This window comes from Callospermophilus lateralis, chromosome 7, assembly GCF_048772815.1.
Source record: "Callospermophilus lateralis isolate mCalLat2 chromosome 7, mCalLat2.hap1, whole genome shotgun sequence".
Classification (NCBI taxonomy): Eukaryota; Metazoa; Chordata; class Mammalia; order Rodentia; family Sciuridae; genus Callospermophilus; species Callospermophilus lateralis.
In genome coordinates this window covers 61,632,644-61,654,639 of record NC_135311.1, presented here as the reverse complement: position 1 = coordinate 61,654,639, position 21,996 = coordinate 61,632,644, and the positions used below count along the sequence as shown (strand labels likewise).

The 21,996-nt window shown below is 38.5% G+C and overlaps 1 long non-coding RNA gene across 12 annotated transcripts in view; it reads left to right on the top strand.

The window, feature by feature from the left end:
• LOC143405104 (uncharacterized) overlaps positions 1-21,996 on the top strand; it is a 74,402-nt gene that overhangs the window by 11,307 nt on the left and 41,099 nt on the right. For 11 of the 12 annotated variants that reach the window (XR_013091970.2, XR_013091968.2, XR_013091966.2 and 8 more), the window contains exons 2-3: positions 7,160-7,228; positions 8,755-8,934. The exons of the other annotated variant lie outside the window; for it this stretch is intronic. This is a non-coding gene — a long non-coding RNA (uncharacterized LOC143405104). The remainder of the gene's footprint in view (positions 1-7,159; positions 7,229-8,754; positions 8,935-21,996) is intronic. 12 annotated transcript variants of the gene reach the window in all.

Below are 21,996 nucleotides of genomic sequence, written 5' to 3'. Positions count from 1 at the left end.
CACCCTTTCCCACACTTGTTCAACTGCTCCAGCTGCTTCAGTCAACAAAGCCAGTCTGAGAAGCAAACAAACCAAACATCCACCCAACCCTCAAGTTCCCAAATATTGTTGGATCAATGTGTAATGTTTTGATTTGACTTCTCCAGCCAATGACAATAGTGACACTGTTTTTTTGATCTCACAGGCAAAGCCTAAAACTTTACTGATGTTTTCAGGTGTTGAAAATAGCACAAATCTTAGAATAGTATACGATCAAATTGCTATATAAGAATGGATCCAGGCAGACTTTTGGCCTCACACATATTCACTTAGGATGAGGCAGCAGGAAACCATGGGTTGAGATGGGTTAGAATGGACACAGAGAACTGGGGTGGATTTCCAATCCTGCTGGAGTTCCAGGCTGCAAATTCCCATGGGGGTGAAGGTGGGGGAAGGTCTCAACAAGATTCCAGTGGCCCTTTTTCTTTTTTGAAAACACAGATTGAGAGACCTGTACAAACTATAACATTATATCCAATATCCTTTGGCCGAGTAAGTGGAGACACTTGGCTAGCCAAATCCTTGATTATGCTTAAAAATTTAACTTTTCAAGGCAAGCCAATACTCTTGGAAGCAGAGATTCTACACCAGGTTGTTCAGGTTTAGACATGACTTATTCCCTCTTACAGAAATGTATTTGCACTTTTAAGACACAACAATATTGTTCCAAGAATGTGAATTTGAGCATATTGATAGAAAAAAATTGAGTATCTTGAATAATGAATGGAGTTTTCTTTTTCCTTATCACCGTATGAAACCTTTTTTAGAAAAGGTTTGCAACACCAAAAATTTGTTTGGATGTATTTGCTCTAATTACTAATAAACCAGAAAGTAAATTATAGTACTGGATTAGTTAAATTATCTAGGCACTTTTTGCAAAACATTAACTTAAGATGAGAAAATCAGCCTTAGACATAAATGATGTCTGATCTCCACTTTTTGCTCCATCTAAATGGGGACAAATGGACTGCAAGGCCTCCCTTGTCAAGGACAGGAAGAACTTCCTTGGGTCTCTGCAGAGTTGCTTGGGGCAGATATGAGACAATCTGGCTGTTCTGAGGAGGTCAGAAAGCAAAGTAAGAAGGTATTCCTATTGTTGAAAGAGCCCTAGAAGGTTGACTGGAAGACACCAGAGCTGGCAAAGCTTCACATGGCCCTGACCAGTGTCTCTGCTGTTTCAGCAATTTCTGGGTTTGAAGTTGCATGGATTTGCCACCCCTGCTATCCTAACGGCAGGGATGTGCTTTTATAAGAAAATGTTCATCTCTGATGTTCCAGTTCCAGAGATGCAACAGGCGTACAAAAATGTTTGTTGAGTTGAGCCAAACTGGAATCGGGGGAAAATATAATTGTTCTTGATGGTAATATCTCTATCAATGTTAATGGAGCAGGTGTGTCCCTTTTGCATGTTTTACTGCTGTAAATGTGTGGACCAGGAACAACAGGATGTAGAATTGAGGCTTTTCTTTGGCCAAATCCTGCTGGGATACTCCCTCATTCTCTCCTCCAAATGGATGAGACTGCATTGCTCTGACTCCCACGAAGGGCCAGGGTTTCCCATTGCTTGTTTTGTTCTCTGCAATGCTTAACTTACAGCCTGGTACATTGTAGGGGATCAACGAATTTCCTCAGAATGAAAGAATAAACTGATGGCTAATTATCCTGGGGACACAAAGTCCTGACAGAGCTGCAAGCTGGACAGTGGCCTCTGCAATCTGGATACGGACCTGTGGAGGCCTGGATGTTCAGCCTTCCATCCCTTGGTCTTTCCAGAGCCTGGTGCTGACTCTGTACAGGTTTGGATATTCCTCCTCAAATAGTTGTCAGCCTCCTCCTTTCTCAACCAGCTTTATTACAATGAGTTATAAGAAGTTAGTTTGTTAAGTTACTTCTGCTTTTAAATCTTGTATTTTTAAAACTGAGCATGCATTCATTATTCTTTAATACTCTTTGGAATTCATGTTTCCTGATTTTAGACCATTCTTAGAGTCCTGTTCCTCACTTTCCTAAAAATACTTTAGTACATTTGATAATGAGTTGTTGTGTCAGTCAGCTTTGCATTACTGTAACAAATACCCTAGATAATCAATTTAAAAGAGGAAAGCCTCATATATTTTAGCCTATGGTTTCAGTTCATGGGTGTCTTATTCCCTCTGCTTTGAACCTGTAGTGGCACAGTACATCATAGCTGGAGCACGTGGCAGAGGGTGCCTGTTCACCTTATGGTGGCCAGGAAGCAAAAAAAGAGACATAAAGGGTCTGAGACTCCAACACACTCCTCAGAGACATGGTCCAATGGATCAAATACCTTCTACTGGGCCTTACCTCCAAAGAGTTCCACCACCTTTCAATATCTCCACAAGTTGGTGACCAAATCCTTAACACATGGACCTTTGGGAGACATTCAAGATCCAAACTATGGCATTTAGGGAGAATATCCCCTTTGCAGAAATGAGCAGAGGAAATCCTTACACGCTACCTATTCCTCTTTAACCAGAGACCTACAGCAACACTTCCCTCCTTTTCCTACCTTACCTCTCCCTTTGCCATATTTGTAACCTATTCCTTCCCATATGCTTGATTTCAGCATAGTAGGTCATTTTCATGTTTGTCCTTAAATTCATGGCTGGCTCCTCTCTGTCTGGAAGGGAAATGCATTCCCTAGGCTCCCTTAGCTTCTAGCATTGGTTAAGTTCAGTTATTGGGAGGAGCCAGCAGAAGAATAGAGGGTGAGAGAAGGTAAAAGTGAGGGCATTTCTCCCCACCCAAAGCCCCTGAGTTGGTCAGCAAGTCCACTGTTGGCTGTGCTGCCCCCTTGGACCCTGTTGGGCAGTCCAACCCTGGGATCTGGTAGCACCATCTCTTTCTGCTGTCCCTTTGTCTCTAGGAATGGTAGCAGATACCAATTCTTGTTCCTCTTGGGATTGACTCACTGTGTCCTTTCTGGCTTCTCAGCTCTTCTATCATCTTTGCAGTTAAATTCCTCCAACAAATTTACTCAGTTCAAGAAACGTGGGGTGATTCCTGACTAGACTCCAACAGATGCAGAATACAAGTACTACTGCTGACTTCATGTGAGCTCCCACTTTTCTTCTAACTGCCCTGTGGAATGAAGCCCTCTCACAAAGCCATGGGCATTGTGTTAGTCAGGTTTTGCATCACTGTGACCAAAATACCTGACAAGAACAACTTAGAGGAGGGAAAGTTTATTTTGGCTCATGGTTCTTGAGGTTTCACTCATGGTCAGCGGAGTCCATTGCTCTGGACCCAAGGTGAGACAGAAGACCTCATGGTGGAAAGGTATGGTAGAGGAGTGCTACTCCATTCACATCAGTCAGAAAGAGAGAGAATGGGGTCAGAAAGAGAGTGGGGAAAGAGGCTGCCAGGAAGATGCACACTTTAGGGCATGCTCCCAGGGACCTTCTCCAGCCATGCCCCACTTTCCTGTAGTTACCACACAGTTAGTCCATCTAAACTAGGATGGACTGATTAAATCTCAGCTCTCACAGTCCTAGCATTTTATCTCGAATATTCCTGCATTAACACAGAAGCATTTGGGGACTCCGCATAGCAAAGCCATAACAGACACCCTCACAAGATGCTGTGATGATCAGTTGTTTGTGAAAGATCTAGACCTCTGAAGTCTTAGACTGGCTGGTAAATTAGTACTGTACATATGTTATTAATTCACATGCATCTAAAGACAATTGTCCCTTGGTATCTGTTCCAAGATAGAGATTTGTTCTAGGACCCCCTAAACATATCAATATCTGCAGAAGTTCAAGTCTCTCATGTAAATTGGCATTATATTTGCTATGTAACCTATACACACCTTCCCGTGTACTTTAACTCATCTCTAGATTACTTGTAATACCTAATACAAGGGAAATGCTATGTAAATAGTGATTATCCTGTGTTGTTTAGCAAATAATGATAATGAAAAAATGTCTGCATGTGTTCAGTAAAAACGTAATTGTTTTTCAAATCTCTTCAGTATGAGGTTGGTTGAATCCATGGATGGAGAACCATGAACATGGAGGGCCAAGGGTTTTCTCTGCATGCTGAATGTTTAATTTCTATCCCTTTTGGAGCAAATGTGAAGCATCTCGGACTGAAAAAAAAATTGGAGCACTGTTTTGCTGACAGTTTGACTTGCTAATTTCCATATGCTTACATGCACATACAGGACCTATGCAGGTGTTCTATTTTTGTTTATTACATAAGTGAGATAGTATAGAAAGTACTCTGAATATGGCTTTTTGTTTTCTTTTTTGTCTTGGAGAACCCTATAAATTGATTGTTAGCACTTTTCTCTGCCTGCTCTCTCTATTCTTTTTTTTTTTAAAGAAACCCAAGAGACCTCTGCTGTAGAATTTGGGTGGCTCCTGCCAAATGATTGGAGTCCTACCTACTGGGTTGAGGTGACCAGGCAACTCCCAAGACTCTGAGGCTTCCTCAGCTTTACTGCCAATGAGTTTATAATAATTAGGGTAAAGGCATCAGACTTTTACATTAGGCTGGTTGCCTCAGAGGAAAAAATCTGCCTCCCTGGATGACCCCAGACATCATTTACAAATCTAAGATCTGGCTCCTAAAAGCTAGCTTGTCTCCTTTACCATTCATACCGTACATAAGGTAGGGCATGCTCTAGGAGGTCTACTGAGAACCCAAAGCCTACTCCTGTTTCCAGGTGTGCTCATAAATAACCAAGAACCTAACCTAACCCTAACCTTTTAAGGCACCCAATAACTAAACAAGTTAGCTTCCTTAATTGATTTCTTTTCTGTGTTTATTCATCTGGCATACTTATCAAACACATTTGATTGCTTAGTCCTCACAAGTAGGATACAGAAAGGAAAAGATAAGCAATGTTTAACTTTGAAAAGTCCTGAGTTTAGACTTGGTAATATTGAATGATGTTGACAGAAACTGGGGTTCTGAATGCATGACCTTGAGGGACTAGAAGGTATTTTCCATTACGAACTGTGGGCTGAATTCTGGCTCAACCAAACTCTAAGCGGGAAGGCATGATATCAAGGTCATGCTTTTGATTTGAATTCCCTTGAAAGGGACTTATTTATGTTGTTGAAAGATTGGGTAAACTGTATTGTTGATCCTATTGAGTTTATTTAACTCTGTTAAAAATGCCTTCAGGTTTTAATTTAATTTAATTTTTTAGTGGCAACTCACTTTGCAATGTTTTAAAAAGTAAGGTAGATGGCTGGGAAATGAGGAAGAATCCTGCATCCCAAACCATCCCACCAATTGCTAATTGTGTAGATTGGAAAAGCACAGGGTGGGAACAGCTTGGAGCATCACTGCTTTGTTGCTGAGCAACCACATGCCTAGCAACCTTAGATAGTCTAAGAGGTACCGAACATCAAAATCCCTCATCTTTTGCTATGGAAGGTGACTGAGGACCTGATTGGCAGCTGAAGAAAGCCTTTCTTTCCTCTTGCCCTTTGAGAATGGGGGTTGGGTGGGGAGATTAGGCCCCCAGTGTGGGGAGTGTGCTGATTTGTGAGAATACAAACTGGTAAATAGCCCAGAGACAAAGTACTTCCAACTATTAAACAATAATTTAGTAAACAGTGTGTGTGAAGGTTGGTCCTAAAGTAGCTCCTAATTAGAATACAGTGAGGGCTCAAGTGAATGGTTCTGATTTAGAAGAGATGTCTTTAGAATGCCTCTCTTTTCAACTTTCTTTCCTAGTCTATAGGTATTTGCAAATTAGCTCTTAAAAAGCATATGTGGTTACCTGTTTACTCTCATGTGCCTGTGCTCAAAGTGGAAATTATCTAGACAATACTTAATTAAGCCTTTTAATTGTGCCATCTGCTTGTTAAGCACTCCAGATTTTCCTTCTCCTGCTCTATTTTTATTTTTAAAAATTTTAAATAACACATTTTTCTTTCCAAGATACTACATAGTTCTTTTTTTTTTGATTGATAGTCTTTTCCTGCCTACCCTCTAGACTATAAATTTCTTAGAGCAGATATCTTTGTATACTTTATTCATGAACATATGTCCTTGAAATCAACAGATGCTCAGTTTGTGGAATGCATGAATGAATAAATAATAATCCTGATTTTATATTTTATACATCAAAAGTCTGATAATAAAGTTTTTTGTTTTTGTTTTTTAATTCAGAAGCTGACTTTGGGTAACAATAGCTCAAAGTCTCTTCCCTCTCTATGCCTCTAGCTGTCCAAAGCATGTGGTCAGCTGATAGAACTAGCAAATTCCAAGTGGGTCATCTTAGCCAGATTGAACATGCCTTACGCTCACTGCTGAAGGTGTATTGAAAGGCAGTAGAATTCAGTAACACAAAATAGCAAGGATATAATGGTGGAACTTAGTGAATCTGTCTCTTGAGTACATTAGGGAACACAATTCATTTTTTCTGCTTCATAATGTGAATGAATTCCATGCTCAACAGCTGTCTCCAACCATAAATCCAATTAATTTGCCAGATTAAAAATATATAACCCTTAAGCAGACTAGATAATCAAACCAAGTTCATTGGCGTGGTCTTTCCCATTGAAAAGTATACAGGATGTCAAATTATCAGCTTCATGGTATTGGAATCAGAACCAGGGAACGTATTTCTAGGACTCAGATGCTGGTTGACCTAGACTCTGACAGCTAGGATGTGTTCTTCTCCTCAGCTGGAGTCCCTCTGCCTTCATTGGCATGAGGAGGCTATTCTCAGATAGTTACCGCCAGTCAAGGCACCCTCTATTCTCTTAGCATGGAACAAATGTCAAAGTTTGTTTCTGAAAATCTTCCTTTTCTGTGAGTCTGTGGATGATAAACACATTGCTCCACCCTAGTCAAGACTTGCTCTGGCTTGGGTATCATTCTGTCTCACTATTAGATTAGACATGCATGCACTCAGCAGGTATTTCCTGAGTGTTCACTCCAAGTTAACCAGTAGAAATGGCTCTTCTCTGATCCACTAAATGATTTGACTTTATAGTTTAACTCTTCATAGGGTGTCTATTGATCCCTTTTCAAATGGTTGGGTTATCATTCTATCTCTTCTAACTACCACCTTTGCCTATCCAACAACCCCTTCCTGTTGATGAATTTTCTTCTAAATAGCCTTTTTTTTTTCAAGGAAAGAAGAGTGAAGTGACTCTAACTCAAATGTTCTGATCCCTGGCAATTGTTTTCTTCATAAAAATTGGTAAGTTGTCTTTGGAGTATGAAGTGAACTTGAACAGTTTGACTTGTTCCTCTAAAGCTTGACCATTTGTAGGTAGTAAAAAAGTGGGGAAGCCACCATAGGACTGAGAGAGATGCAGCTTAAGATAAGTTCACATTGTGTCTCTGTGATATACACATTGCCCCTTACTCCACTCCCAATACCACCTCTTGGCTCCTGGTGAGGGGACCCACCTAGCTTTCATTGCTCTTCCTGGGTTTGGAGCCCAATCTATGACAAATATATGGGTTAGCTTGATCTTGGGAGGTGAAAAGATGAATTAGCAAGGTGTCACACAGAATGACATGGAAAAGCCTGTCTTTCTGGAAAGTAGTGTTCTTCTACCAACTCTTGAGAAATATGTCCTTAAGATCTCAGCCAGAAAACCCCAAGGCCCTTGTTCTAAATCTGAGAAGCAGAGAGCCCCAACATCAGGGCTCTTCCAAGGGCAAGGTCACTGTGGAAATACCACTATTCCCATTTTCAGGATAATGAGGCCATTGAGAAATGATTAGAACAAAGCTTTGATGATGAACAGTCATTCAACACATTGTTCAAAACAGACCCAATTACATTAGCTACAGAGTTTAATGACTTTGCTCATTAAAACCAGAAAATGAACACACATGTTAGAAAAAATTTCAGTAATCTTGAAATAACAAAGGATTTCTTTGGGTAATTCAGTTTATAATGCCAGTGCTGACTAACAGAAAAATAATTTGAGTCACATATGTGATTTTAAATTTTCTAGTCGCCACCTTTTAAGAAGCAAAAGGAAACAGATGAAATTGATTTTGAGTATATATTTTTCTGAGCCCAATATATTCCAAACATTTTATATCTGGGCTCTCTCAGTGCTAAGTCTTCAAAACTAAGTGTATAGAATATCTCAAAGAATATCTCGATTTGTGCTAGTTGCATTTCAAGTTCTTAATAATCACATGTGGCCTGTGGCTACTATATAGAGCAGTGCAGTCATAGAACTTTTATTTTCCATAAAATTTCTGATTAACTGAAATTTTATAGTGAATTCTGACTCAAAGAATTCATGAGTTCTGTCCTGTGACTATTGAGTTCTCCTTCTTTATTAAAACACAGTCCCTCACCCAGGGAGGGTCCTTGCATGTGTGTTTTAGGTCACTGGAATTTGCAGTAATTTCACTGTCCAGGTCAGGGGTACACAGCCATAAGGAGCTATTAAGTAAACATCTCTCTCAGAGGGGGCTTCTGATTTCGGGCACAGCTGTCGGTGGCTATGTGCTTCCCATGCTGCTTCTGCCTTACCTTTGTCCTGCTTCTGAGGAGAGTGGGGACAGTGCTTCAAGTGCTTCAGAATGAAACATTTAATCCGACTGCTGAGTGCTTTCCTGCAACACCTCTGTGAGGTTGTGAAATAGCAGCCTTGATAAGAACTACAGAACAAAGCTGAGAGTTGCTGGTCAGGGCTGGTATGAGACCCATGGCCATGGAACTGACCCATCACCAAGCTCCAACCTGAATGTCCCCAGGTGATCCACAGACACCAAGTTCTAACCAGACAAACTGCATGATTTCAAGAGTGCGTTTCTGGAACTACCAGAGGGATCAGTGTCATTGGGAAACACAGCTACAAATGCTGTCACTTAACCCAACTTGAATGAACGAAGATCATGCTCAAGGAATATAAAGAATACAGCCTCATCTCTTTGGTAAGTGTTCTTATTTTATAATGACATATTATATTATAAATGCAGTGAATTCTGATTAGTTGTAGCACAAAGCTAAAAAATACACTGGGATCACAGGTGTGCACCACTGCTCTCTGCTAAAAAGTCTTTTTTTTTTTCATAAGAACATAGAAAAATATAATAACCACAAGACATTGTGAACAACCTCTCAAAATTAAGCAAATTATCTAGAATTTATTAAAGGCTGAGAGATCTGTTCCTCTTTTGCACGACTGAGGTCGGTTTAAAATATCATTTCTTTTTTGTTTTGTGAGGGGGTGCTAGTGATTGGACTCAGGGGCACTCAACCACTGAACCACATTCCCAGCCATTTTTTGTATTTTATTTAGAGACAGGGTCTCACTTAGTTGCTTAGTGCCCCGCTGTTGCTGAGGCTGGCTTTGAACTAGGGATCCTCCTGCCTCAGCCTTTCAAACTGCTGGGATTACAGGCATGTGCCATTGCGCCCCCCCACCCCTCCCCCCAACAAAAATCACTTATTTAGGGAAGCCTTCCTAGAGTACCCAAAGCAAAGGTTTCCCTTGCTATTCTCTGCCTGTACACTGTTTGTGTCTTCAATAGTGTGTATCATAAGCTGTCATTATACATTGGTTTGTTTGTTTTCTTGTTTTTTAGTGTGTCTTGACAAGACCACAAATTCCATAAAGGTAAACACACAAAGATGTGTGCACTTCTTTAACCTCACATACCCAGAAAGAGGTACTATACTTGGCACATAGAAGCACCTAAAAATAATAGCAATAGAATGAATGTTCCATTAGTGACAATCTTTTGACTAACATCTTTCAACAAAAACTTCTGAAATCAAGAAAAAGCCTGTTCACAAGTCAGTATCGTCAGTATCAATTTTAAAAGTCTAAGCAGTTTTTCAGAGAGGTAATTGATTAATTCAGTCCAAGAGTTGATGCATGTTAATTCTTGAAGTTATTTTAACGCGGCACACAATAATTTGAATTCTACAATTTTATATTTATTTAATGTTGAGTTATCAAAATTTCCAACAGCCAGATTTTACCCAGAGAGATAGTGACAGTGAGGATGGCTTAACAGGAGCCATGAGAATGAGTTCAAGTTGGTTTGCAGCTCAATTAATGGATGATTTTAGCTTCCAGATTAGGACACTAAGCTTCATCCAGTTCAGTTCCACAGATAACTTATTAATAACTACAGTGTTTTAGATAGCTAAATGACTTAGATAGGGTTTCTGTACTCAGTTTTTCAGTACTTGATAGACTTAGTCTATTGGAGAGAGATAAACTTGACAATTTTGACAAACACTGAAATATAAATATAAGCACTGAATTAGTCACTCAGATGAGCTTGTTTCCCAGGAGCATTGAGGAAGACTTCTCAAAGGAGATGACATGAAGTTCAGCCTCGAAAAGCCCCACCTTAGAGTCTTGGCGTCTGGTGTTTCCTCTGCTGGAACAGATTGCCCCCAGATTTTCTAGAGCATCCCAGGTTGTCTCCTCCATTACTATTTCTCTGTTTTATTCTTGACATTTACTATTATCTGAAATCATCTTGACATTTATCTGTTTACGGTCAGTCTGATCCCTCAAGAATATAAGCTCCATGAATATAGAGACCTGGTCTTCTTAGAATCAGGAAGTAGTTTTCTTAATTGCAAAGTGACATGATAAAATTACTCTGGAAAAGTCATTCTGACAATGGAGCTTAGAAGGAATTGTAGGGGACACAGACTTAGGTAAGAAGAACATTAGAAGGTTCTTGTAACTTAATATTAGTGATACAGGTAAAGATATAAATTGCATCAAGAAGCATGAAGGTGCATGTTGAATCCATGACGTGCTGAATGAAGAAATTTCAATTCACACTGGCTTCACTCGTCCTCAAAGAGACTCTTTGCTCATTCCCACTTCAGTTTCTGTAGTTGTTTCCTCTTCCTGGAAAACTTCTCCAGGTCTCTGAATTGTATTTAGATCTCTTCTTACATGTAACCTTCTTAAAGATTTCTTTCCCAGCCACCTTCTTTAAAAGCATTCATCTTCATACCCTGGTTTTGTTTTTCCTCCTGGTATATTCACTTATTATCATTACATTATACACAAAACATTATATTACACATTATATGTAAGTTTCCATAAGGCAAGAACTCAGTCTGCCTTGTTCACCACTTCATTTGCAATGGACAGCATATAACAGGAATTCAACATATTTATGGAATGAATAAATAGACCAGACTGGGTATGAAGGTGATTAATAAGGACACTGAGTCATTAAGAAATTAGAATAACAGAAGTTTGGTAGAAGTTACAAGTTCATAAGGAATGCTCTTCATCAAGACAGACTCAGATAAGCAGTATTACACAGCATCAAACAGTGTTTGACACATAGGAGAACCTCAATCTAAAATGAATGAAAGAACATCTTGCTTGCTTTTCCAATTAATGTATACTGAGAAATTCATAAAAACGATATCCTAAATGAATAATTAATTCTCTTCAGAGATTTTTCAAAGTCATACTGGTTTTGCTACTATTTGTATGTACAATGAGCCTTTGCTGGATTTGTTAAACCATCTGTACCACAGATTGTTTTAAACTATTTTCTCAATAGTTTACCTGAGAATCACGTCTTAATTTTTAACCAGATTAACAACATAATTTTGAGAGTTATACAAAGCTTTGCTCCTGAAGAGTTCCATTCCCTCTCTCCTTCTTTTATAGTTGTCATATTCATATGTGTTACACATAAGTTATATCTTTATATTGTATGTTCATCACATATTATTTACTATGTACTTTTCTTTTTTATTTATTGGTTCTTTTTAGTTATACATGATAGCAGAATCTGTTTGGATATAATTAGACAAGCATGGAAAATATCTTATTCTAGTTAGAGTCCCATTCTTATGGGTGTTACTATGTACTTATCTTTACCAGTGCTCTTTATCTCTTCTTCTGGTGTTGAGTTTTTGTCTAGTGTCCTTTTATATCAGTCTGAAGGACTCCCTTTAGAAACTTCTGTAGAGCAGGTTTGCTCTGAAAAATCCTGTTTTTTATTTATCTGTGAATGTCTTAATTTCTGCTTCATTTTTGAAGTATAGTTTTGTTAGAGGTAGACTTCTTTTCAAAAAATATTTATTTTTCAGTTATAGGTGGACACAATATCTTTATTTTATTTTTATGTGGTGCTAAGGATCGAACCCAGCATCTCACGAATGATAATCGAGCGCTGTACCTCTGAGCCACAACCCCAGCCCCCAGAGATAGAATTCTTGACCCATAACTTTGAATATGTCATCCACTGCCTTCTGGCATCCATAAGTTCTGATGAGAAATCAGCTATAACTCTTATTGAGAATCCCACATGTGTTAGCCAAGATAAATCTCAGTATATTCTTCTATAAGGAGAAAAGGATTACTTTGCTTCATGGTTTCAGTCCATAGTACTTGGCCCCTGTTGCCTTTGGGTCTGTGGTGAGACAGTACATTATGGTGGGAGCATGTATTAGAGCAAAGTTGCTTAACTCTTGGAGGCTGAGAAGCAAAAAAGAGAAAGAGGAAGGGTGAGTGTCTCAATATCCCTTTCAAGGGCATGCCCTCATATGGCTGGAAGACTTCCAACTAGTCCTCACCTCTTAAAAGTTCTACCACCTTCCAATAGTGCCATAAGCTAGGAACCAACCCTTTAACACATGGCCTTGGGGGGGGGGGAACACTTGTAAAATATAGTGTCTTGTATATAATGAGTCACTTCTTTCTTGTTGTTTTCAAGATTCCCTATTTTTATTTTTCAGTAATTTTATCATAATCTGTCTAAGTGTGAATCTCTTTTAGCTTATCCTACTTAGAGTTTTTCATTGTTATTTTAAGTTTCTCAAATGTGTAGCTTAATGGTTTTAAAAAATAAAATTTGGATAGTTTTTAGCCATTATTTCTTTATATTCTTTCTGTTCTTTTTTCTGCTTTCCTTCTGCTAACTACCACCAGGGTGTCCCACGGATCTCTGAGGCTTTGTTTATTTATTTATTTTCTTATTATTTTTCCCCTCTTCTTCAGACTAAATAGTCTCAATTGACCTATTTTAAAGTTTATCAATTCTATCTTCTTCCCGCTCAACTCCTGCTGTTGAACTCTAGTGAATTTTTTATTTAGGTAATTGTATTATTCAACTCCAGAATTTCTATTTGGGTCTTTAAAAAACACAATAATTTCTATCTCCTTATATAGTGAGACATCCTTCTCATACTTTCTTTTCTTAGTTCTTTGAATATGTTTAGAATATATAACTTGAACCTTTGTCTAATAAGTCCAACATTATTCTCCTAGTGAGTCTCAATTGACTGCTTTTCCTCCAGATATGTTTTTCTTTTTGCATGTTTCATAATTTTATAGACATTAAAAAACCTGAACATTAAAAAAAAAAACTTGACAACTCTGGAAATCAGATGCTCTCCTATCTCCCTGGATTTATTATTATTGTTGGTTTGATTCTGAATTAATTCTGTCAAGTTTATATCCTTTGTAATGTATGGTTACTAGACTCTTCAGTGAATTTAGTGGTCAATAATGATTGGACAGAAATTTCATTAAATATCTAAGACCAATAAGCTTTGCTGTCTTTGGTAAAGAAATCTGTGTGAGTATTTGGAACAAGCCTTCAACATTCAGCCAGAAGTTTCTAACTCTGCCTTGTCCTTGCTTGTGCAGAACCTCAAAGTCAAGCAAAGCTGAGAAATTAAGGACTTTCCTGGTGTTTTTTTAGTATATGCACAGGCCCAGGGATGCATATAGCCTTCTAGATTCCCAGAAATATACTAAAAATTTTCAAAGCTCCTTAAAGAAATTTCAAGTCTCAGATTTTCTCTTTAACTTTTTTAGTTAGTCTACTGTTTGACTCAACTATTACTTAACATATTAAGCAACTGTAGAGTTCCCAACCAATGCCTCTAGGAAAAGTGCCTACACATTGGGTATGCTCCAAGTCAGTTCAAATAAAGACAGTTTTTGAGTAAAATATTTTTATGAACCACCAGAGAGCAAAATAATGCTAATTCTCTTGGATGGGACTTTGAAGGAGCTCTAACCCCATTATATCCCCTCCAGTGATTGCCAGGATGTTGGTATTCACTGTATTGCAGGCTATTGGTTTTCAAGGCTATCATTGATTTGAGGAGGGGAAAACAGGGATAGAGAAAGTTAAAATCTCATAAGACTTGCTGCTGTTTCTGATAAATGACAACTTTTTGAATAAAGCCATGAACTGAATCTCTAAAACTGTGAGGCCAAAACAAACTTTTTCTCCTCTTAGTTGTTCTTGTCAGGTATTTTGATTACAGCAATGGAAAACTTATTAACACAACATTGAATAATATTATATTATAATATACTTATGTTATTATTAAATAATTATATTTAATATATAATTGCTATTATTAAATTTTATTTTATTATTTTATTGCTCATTTTACTGCTATAAGCCTTTGAATAATTTCCAGAGTTCTGAGAAAGTTAATTCTGATAATTTTTTTCTGGTGTTCTCATTGCTTTTATGGAGAAAATTTCAGAGGTCCATACTCTGTTATTTCCACTGATGTGCCTCCGTAGATTCTTTCCGTGTCATTTATCCTTTCCTTCACATAAACTATTGTTTTCTAAACAGTGAAAACATTAAACCCCAAATGGTTTATATTTGTTCTGTTTTTAAAAGGTGAGTTTTATGAGATGTTTGCTTTTATAAAACCACCAATGAAAAAAGGCAATTAAAAGGATTACAAATTGATAAACCACAGAAAAAGATAAATTGTTTTTGGCCGTCTGTAAATTTCACAAATATTTTGTCTTTTTGCTTGTTTGGACCCGATTAACTTGAAAATTCCATTTACATTTTGACCTTGTGTCAGCTCCTTATGTCGTCCCTAGGCCCAGGCAAGCCTGCTTTCAGCAACCCCTTTACTGTTGACCATCAGTGTCACATTAGTCAGCCTGGGAGACCATGATGAAATACCACAGACTAGATGACTTAACAACAGAAATTTAATTTCTCACAGTTCTGGAGTCTGGAAGTCTAAGACCAAAATGCTAGAAAATTTGATTTCTCCTGAGGATACTCTCTTTGATTGCAGAAGACTGTCTTCTCACTGTGCCAGAACAAAGCTTTTATTTCTGTGTGCCCATAGTCCTGGAGACTCTTCTTCTTTTAAGTATTTGCCAGTCCTACTGAATTAAGTCCCCACCCTTATGACTTCACATGACCATAATTATCTCCTTAACTCATTGTGTCCCATCATTCCAGATAGGAAACATCTACAAAAATTTAAGCATAGTATATAATTATTTAGTAATAACATAACTATATTATAATATAATATTAATCAATATTGTGTTAATAAGTTTTCCATTGCTGTAATCAAAATACCTGACAAGGCATTTTTTTTTTAACTTCCAAACTCTGACAACAAATTTTGCTCCACAACATATTAAACAAATGTCCATCAATAACAGAATGAATAATCTGAGAGCATACTCACCACAATGGAATGCGTTACAGCAATTAGAATAAACAGCCTACTGCTAATGCAACCAACATGGCAGACTCTCATTAACAGAATGTTGAGTGAAAGAAGCCGGGCACAAGAGTATACACTACATGATTCCTGTTACATAAAGTTCAAGAAAAGGGACATGAATCAGGGTAGAGTAGAAATTATCCAGTGGGTGAGGAGGTATCATCTGGTGTGATGGTGGCTTTTTTTGTTCTGAGGGCTGGTTATACAATTGTAATCTTTATAAAAACTCACTAAATTGTGTATGAATAACAAATACCTTTTAAGTATATTTCATTTCATTAGAAATCTTTTTTTCTTTTTTTTTTTTTTTAAAGATGTCTGGAAAACAAGTGACTCTTAGTTCCTTAGATATAGAAGTCTTTTCTGATTATAGTCTGACATCCCTCATTTGTGTTTTGGCCCTTTCTGCATTTTGTAATTTGTGTTGTGAGAAAAATCTTTTAAGACTTTTCAAAAATTTCCATGATGGCATCCTTAGTAAACACAATCAAGTGTTTGTGATATCTGAGGACTAATGGTTCACAGATTGCTGTATTATGGCTTTGGGACACTGCTGACAAGCATGGACTTTTCAAGGTGCTCTTCCTGGGGTCATATGAACCATCAGTTAACTATTTCTTTTGTTCACAAAGATTTCAGGAAAGTACATGTTCTTTTATGGCAAGGTTGCAGTGCTGATTATCCATTGGCAGGGGCTTTGTGTATTTTAGTTAGCAATGTGAGATTTCTTAGAGTCACCTGATGTTAAAGGGCAACTGGAATAGCTCAGCTGTGAGGATGTCAGAGCATGGGCTACAAGAAGGTCTCGTGAGCTCTGCCATGCTAGCAATTTTTGAAGTGCTCTGTTTGTTCTTTATTTTTTGAACTGATTGGTCACTATTATTAATAAGAGACTATCAAAAAGACATGAAATCAAATAAATTAATGATTATTTTTTTCAATATAAAAACAAAACTGGTTTAAAAAGTTATTTTATTCTGTAATAATGTGGGAATCTTATTTTATTCTGTAATAATGTGGGAATCTGGACATATCTTGAGCTCATCAGAAGGAATATCTTAAGACTGTTTTAAAATGCTTGAGTCTTTAAAAATGTCAAAATGTAATTATTTTTCCTAATTAAAATTATGTTTGAAAGAAAACAAAATACTCACTTTTCTTTACTAATATTGAAGGCTACTAGGATGTAATGTGAGAGGTTGTTATATATCCAAGAACCTTAGTAAAGCTTTAAGCAAGGCCCTTTAAAAATTCTTTCAAATAAAAATCTATATTTTGCCAAGAAGGAAAAGTTTAATTTGCACGCGTGCATGTGTGGTGTGTGTGTGTGTGTGTGTGTGTGTGTGTGTGTGTGTGTGACTGAACCCAGGGGCGCACTACCCCTGAGCTACACCCCCAGTTCTCTTTTAATTTTATTTTGAGACTTACCAAATTGCTAAAGCTCTCACTAGATTGCTAAGGCTGGTCTCAAACTTGCAATCCTCCAGCCTCAGAAAATTTTGATTTTAAATCCTTAAACAGATGATTATAGTATAATTTTTTTTGTATAGCAGGTTTCATATTCTAAGCCATAGGGGGTGAAAAAGTACCTTATCATTTTTTTCTCTCTCTAGCCTTATTTAATGACAAGTTAGCAGCCATATGAAGTAATTTTCTTCTATATTTTAATGAAACCATTTTTAACTTCAATTTATGTAAATGTGCTATTAAACGACCTATAAAATAGAGATAGAAGAGTGTAGTTGAACAGCCCTGGATTTTAAATAAGAATTCAAAATCATTGAAATTTGTTATGTACTAGATATGAGACAAGTCCTCTCTTTTCTCTTACCTTAAATTTCCACATTTGCAAATGGGGTTAATAGTTCCTGTCCTGGCTAAATCACACGTTTGCTTTCTCACTTGAGTTAATGTAGCTATGAAAGTTTTAAATGTTACTTTAAAAAATCTGGACTTAGAGCTGTTTCTGATAATTTAAAATATTTAAAACAATAATAACATAGGAACCATTCCTAAATGAAGAACCCTCAAGTTTCAAAAGTGTCGACTTTTCAAGGCCATAGGATTTCTGGGTAACCAACCAGCTTCCCCCCCACAAGGAAACACTTTGCTCTCTCACGCTGGCTTGAATCTGACACCATTGCTTCCATCCAATAGGATGCTCAGTGTCATTTCAGGAACCCTCAGTCCCCCAACAGTGATGGCCTATTTCAATACTGATAGCTATCTATCCATCGCTCCCTCTAAGGAGCACAAAGATACTCTTTCCTGGGTCAGGCAACAGTTTGTGAAAGTAAAACCATTACAAGGAGCCTAAGATTTAGAGTCCCCAAGTGTGACTTTTCTTAAGGAACAAACGGTCATAGCCAAACCTCCCTCCCTTCAGAAGTAGATGAAATCATCTGATGAAGGCACAGGGCATGTGTGAGTGGGAGAAATGGAAAAGTAGAGACGGCCTCAAGTCTCTCAACTGGCCCACTGCCCTCTGTACAGCAGCATGATGGGGGACAGAGAGAAGCTCTTCTCCAGCCAGACTCTTGACTTTGAAAAGGCAACAGTCTCTTTCCCTTAACCCTGACACAGAGGTCATCTTCTCTGAATTTCCTTGTGTTCCAAGGAGAGATACAGAGTTTCTTCCTGTCGTGCCAATACTTTGGGATCAAAAGCTGAGACACTTTGCTAGCATATTAATTTCCGTGTGATCTCCCAAACCAGCATCTTGCTCAGAGCGGGCCTCCACAAAAACTTGAAATTCACTGACTACTGAATGTACCTCATGGTTCATCTAAGTCTGTTCTCTTGAAATGTCGAACAGATTTCCTGCTAAATGAAATAATTTTCTAATATGTTTGCCTATTCGATGCAGATTGCCCAAAACTGAGACTGTCTTGGTCAACAGAAGCCAAGAGCATCATTAAGCATCATACCTTCTGCTAAAGTGCTTCTGCTAAGGTGCTTCTGCTAAAGGGGGCAACTCTGAGTTGTATCTGATACATAAGATCCATCCTTTTGCGCTCCCTCTCCAAAGCCATCTTCCAGCCATAGGAAATAACTTAGGATGCGTTGTTGACTTGGGTTGATAAATAGGTTATCCAGCAGCTTATGACATGAACTAGCTCAAAATGATGAACTTAGAAATTCAACTGAAAATACCAGGAGATCAAAGTTAGTACTAGGTACTGAACTCAAAAGGGAACACATTCAAAAGCAGACAAAGCTGAGATCATGCTGTCCATTTCATGACACCCAAAGCTACAGGGAGTTAATACCCTAAGTAAGCCAAGAGGGAAAATAAAACCCAGCAGGGAACTGCAAAAGATAGAAAGGCAGAAAAAAAGAATGGCTGAGAACATTTCCTGAATATTTTGTCTCTTTTCCTGGGATTTTGTGCATTCTTTAAAATATACCTCCATTGTTTTGAGTGAAGATGACATTTATTGCACCCAAAAGAGCAAGACCATAACAGATGCATACACTTCTTCCATTTTTTTTCCACTGAAGCTTTTTTATTATGGATAAAAAATTATTATTTGTTATGGATTCTCTATGTTAATGGGGCTGGATAACTCATTAGTAATACTGCAAATATTCCAGACTTCAGTATTCTAAGTTACCAGACTGAGATAATTACATCTTACACTCTCATGGCCTCCTCTGGTCTCCTGGCTTTAGGAGGGGGGTGCTCCTTTGGGGCCCAGAGAATTTCAGCACTTTCATTTCCGGTTTCAGTTCACAATTTGTAGCAGATGGTCTCCCCAGTGGAGAGCCCTGGAGGTGGCTGAACTCCCAGATTTGTTAGGAGGGGAATGAGGAATTCCTCAAGAATTCATTTTGGATCTCTGGCCAGTAAGAGAAGGCAACTAGGGCTGGGGTTGTGGCTCAGTGGTAGAGTACTTGCCTAGCATGTGTGAGGCCCTGGGTTCGATTCTAAGCATCACATGTAAATAAATAAAATAAAGATCCAATGACAACTAAAAAATATATATACATATAAAAAAAGAGAAGGCAACTAGAAAAATGCTGTAGACTATACTTCCATTTTGCATAGTTGACTATTGAGGATTAAAAAAAAAAAAAGACTTAAGCAGCAACTGTGAAACTTAGGGCAGTTTCAGCTCACTTGGTGAGACTGGTATCAGTCAGGGAGGGCTGTAAATTCTGTCCCTGTACATGGGATGAGTCAAAAGTGCCCATACTCCTACTTACTGGAGACCAGCACTATGAGGGACAGAACCACTACCTGGATATCTCTCAGAGGCTTTCCCTCTATTTTCGATGTGGGATTTTTGTTGCACAATTGATTCCTTTATGTTTTTTAATCTTAATAAGAGTTCTCTTAATTGGAAACCTGCATTAGAGAAGAATTTAAAATACATTGATTCGACTAGTGATTTTTGTTTTTGTGATTTTCTACCTTGAAAAGCAATTTGAATCTGCTAACTGGGAAAAATCTATATTCTTAAAATATCACAAGTTCCTGTCTTTCAGTCTTTTTTGTGGAAAATCCATTAGGGACTCTTGGTTTCAATCTGCAACAGCAGTTGGCAACCAGGCTTCCAGTTGAGGAGTGGACCATATAGCTTTGGGAAGCCAGCTCAATGGGAACAGTTCAGAAATTCCTAACTCACAGGTCACTCACTATAGGTGTCACCATCATTTGGTGTTTTCTGACTCATCTCTCTCACCCCCAGTTCTGAAAGGCTCAGGAACCTAGTTCCCGTCATCGTGGCAGCACAATGGTTGCAAGTTAGAAAGACTTAAGAGAAAAAGCGACCATGTGCTCTCTGCCAAGCGTAAAACAGAAGCCCGTTTGTGCAGGTCTTCTTTGGTCATCCTGCCTGGGTTCCAGAATAATCTGCTACATGAAAAGAGGAGGCAGGAGCCCCAAATTACAGCTTCCATCTACCCCACCCCCAACCCCGCATTGCATAGCTCTTCTTTCATTTTAGAGGTAGTTCCCACCAGAGGAATGTCCCCAGTTTACCTCAGAATAAACCCTTCATTTGGGAAAAGCACCCAAAGAATCTCCGGAAACAAGAGCTCTGATTGGCATGGTGGCATTTCTCTCCTGATGGGAGGGGGAGAATTGGGCCTGTTGTTCACCCCCATGAATTAATACCGTCACTAAGCAACCGTCTTAACCCCAGTCCAGATTCTGCAAGATGAGAAAGAATGAGGCCACTTATTCCCCAGCCTCTCTTCATTACCAGCTCTTGGCTTTGTCGGAACAGACTGTGGACATACAAAAGTGTCCTTCGGCTTACTCTAGAGGGAATGATGTATTTTAAGAGAGAATGACAGAAAACAACAATGGGCTTAAAGCAGGCTGAGGTCACTCCCTGCAGCTCTAATGAGGCATCTGAGATGGGTACCAGGGACCCATTACAGACTGCATAGTTTTATAAACATTATTTAAGTCTCATAACAACTCTGAAAGTGGATGTTAGCTTTACAGAAATGAAATCCAGAGAGGTGAAGAGAATAGGCCAGGATCATGCAGAAATGAGCTGCTGAGTCAGGCCTGGGTCCTGGCTTTGTCTGGTCTAAAGCACTCACCCTTTCCTCTATATCCACGGCAGTTACCAAACTTCTGCCCTGGGAAAAAAGTAAGATATACAGCTATGTAAGTTATAATGTTTATTAACTGGTGTTTCCAGGTTTATAAATCATATTGAATTGCTCACTAGCCAATTACGATTTGATATTTTTCTGGCCACAGTAGCTTACTATTGTTTGTTCATATATTTATATTCATCTAGTGTTTATAGAACTTTCTGGGGGCTTCCTGGCTTTACACAGAAAGAATGAAGAGGGGACAAAGTCAGGTCTTCCTAGTGATATGGGAATTACCTTTTCTCACTTTCCTCTGAAGATACCCTCCCCAGTCCACCAGGCAACAATAGTCCATATGAACCACATCTTAAATTTACTTCCCTCTTTGGCAATCCAGAAAGCTCTTATCCTCTAAGAGTCTTCTCAGTAAAGTCTTCATGTTCTTCCCATGGTTTATTGTTCCTTTACCTGCTCTCAGAGCACTCTGGGACACATGGCACTATGATTTATCACTCAGATCCTCTTTTTTTGAAGGATTTGTTGCCCCTAGTTGCTAGAAGTTCTGTGGGTAAATAGCCATCAGCTGTCAACCTCTCAGGGATCACCCCAGTTACCTGTCATTCCGCTTTCTGGGTAGCTCATTTCTATGACTGATTGATGTAGAGCTAACCGTGGGGTTTCTGAGGCTCATCAGACCCAGCGTAACATCTGTGTCCACTCTGCTTTCTTCTCTTCCCTTCTAGAGATGTTGATTGCAAGGGAAACCTGGATGCTAGGCCCTGCCTCAGAGTCTGCTTCCTGGGGAGCCAAAGTGCCATGTTCTCCTTTAGATCTTTTCTGTGCCAACTGTCTTGCCCATTAGATTGTGAGTTCCTTAGGGGCAGAAGCTGTACCTTATTTATTACCAAACTTAATAGTGTTTATCCCATTAGCTT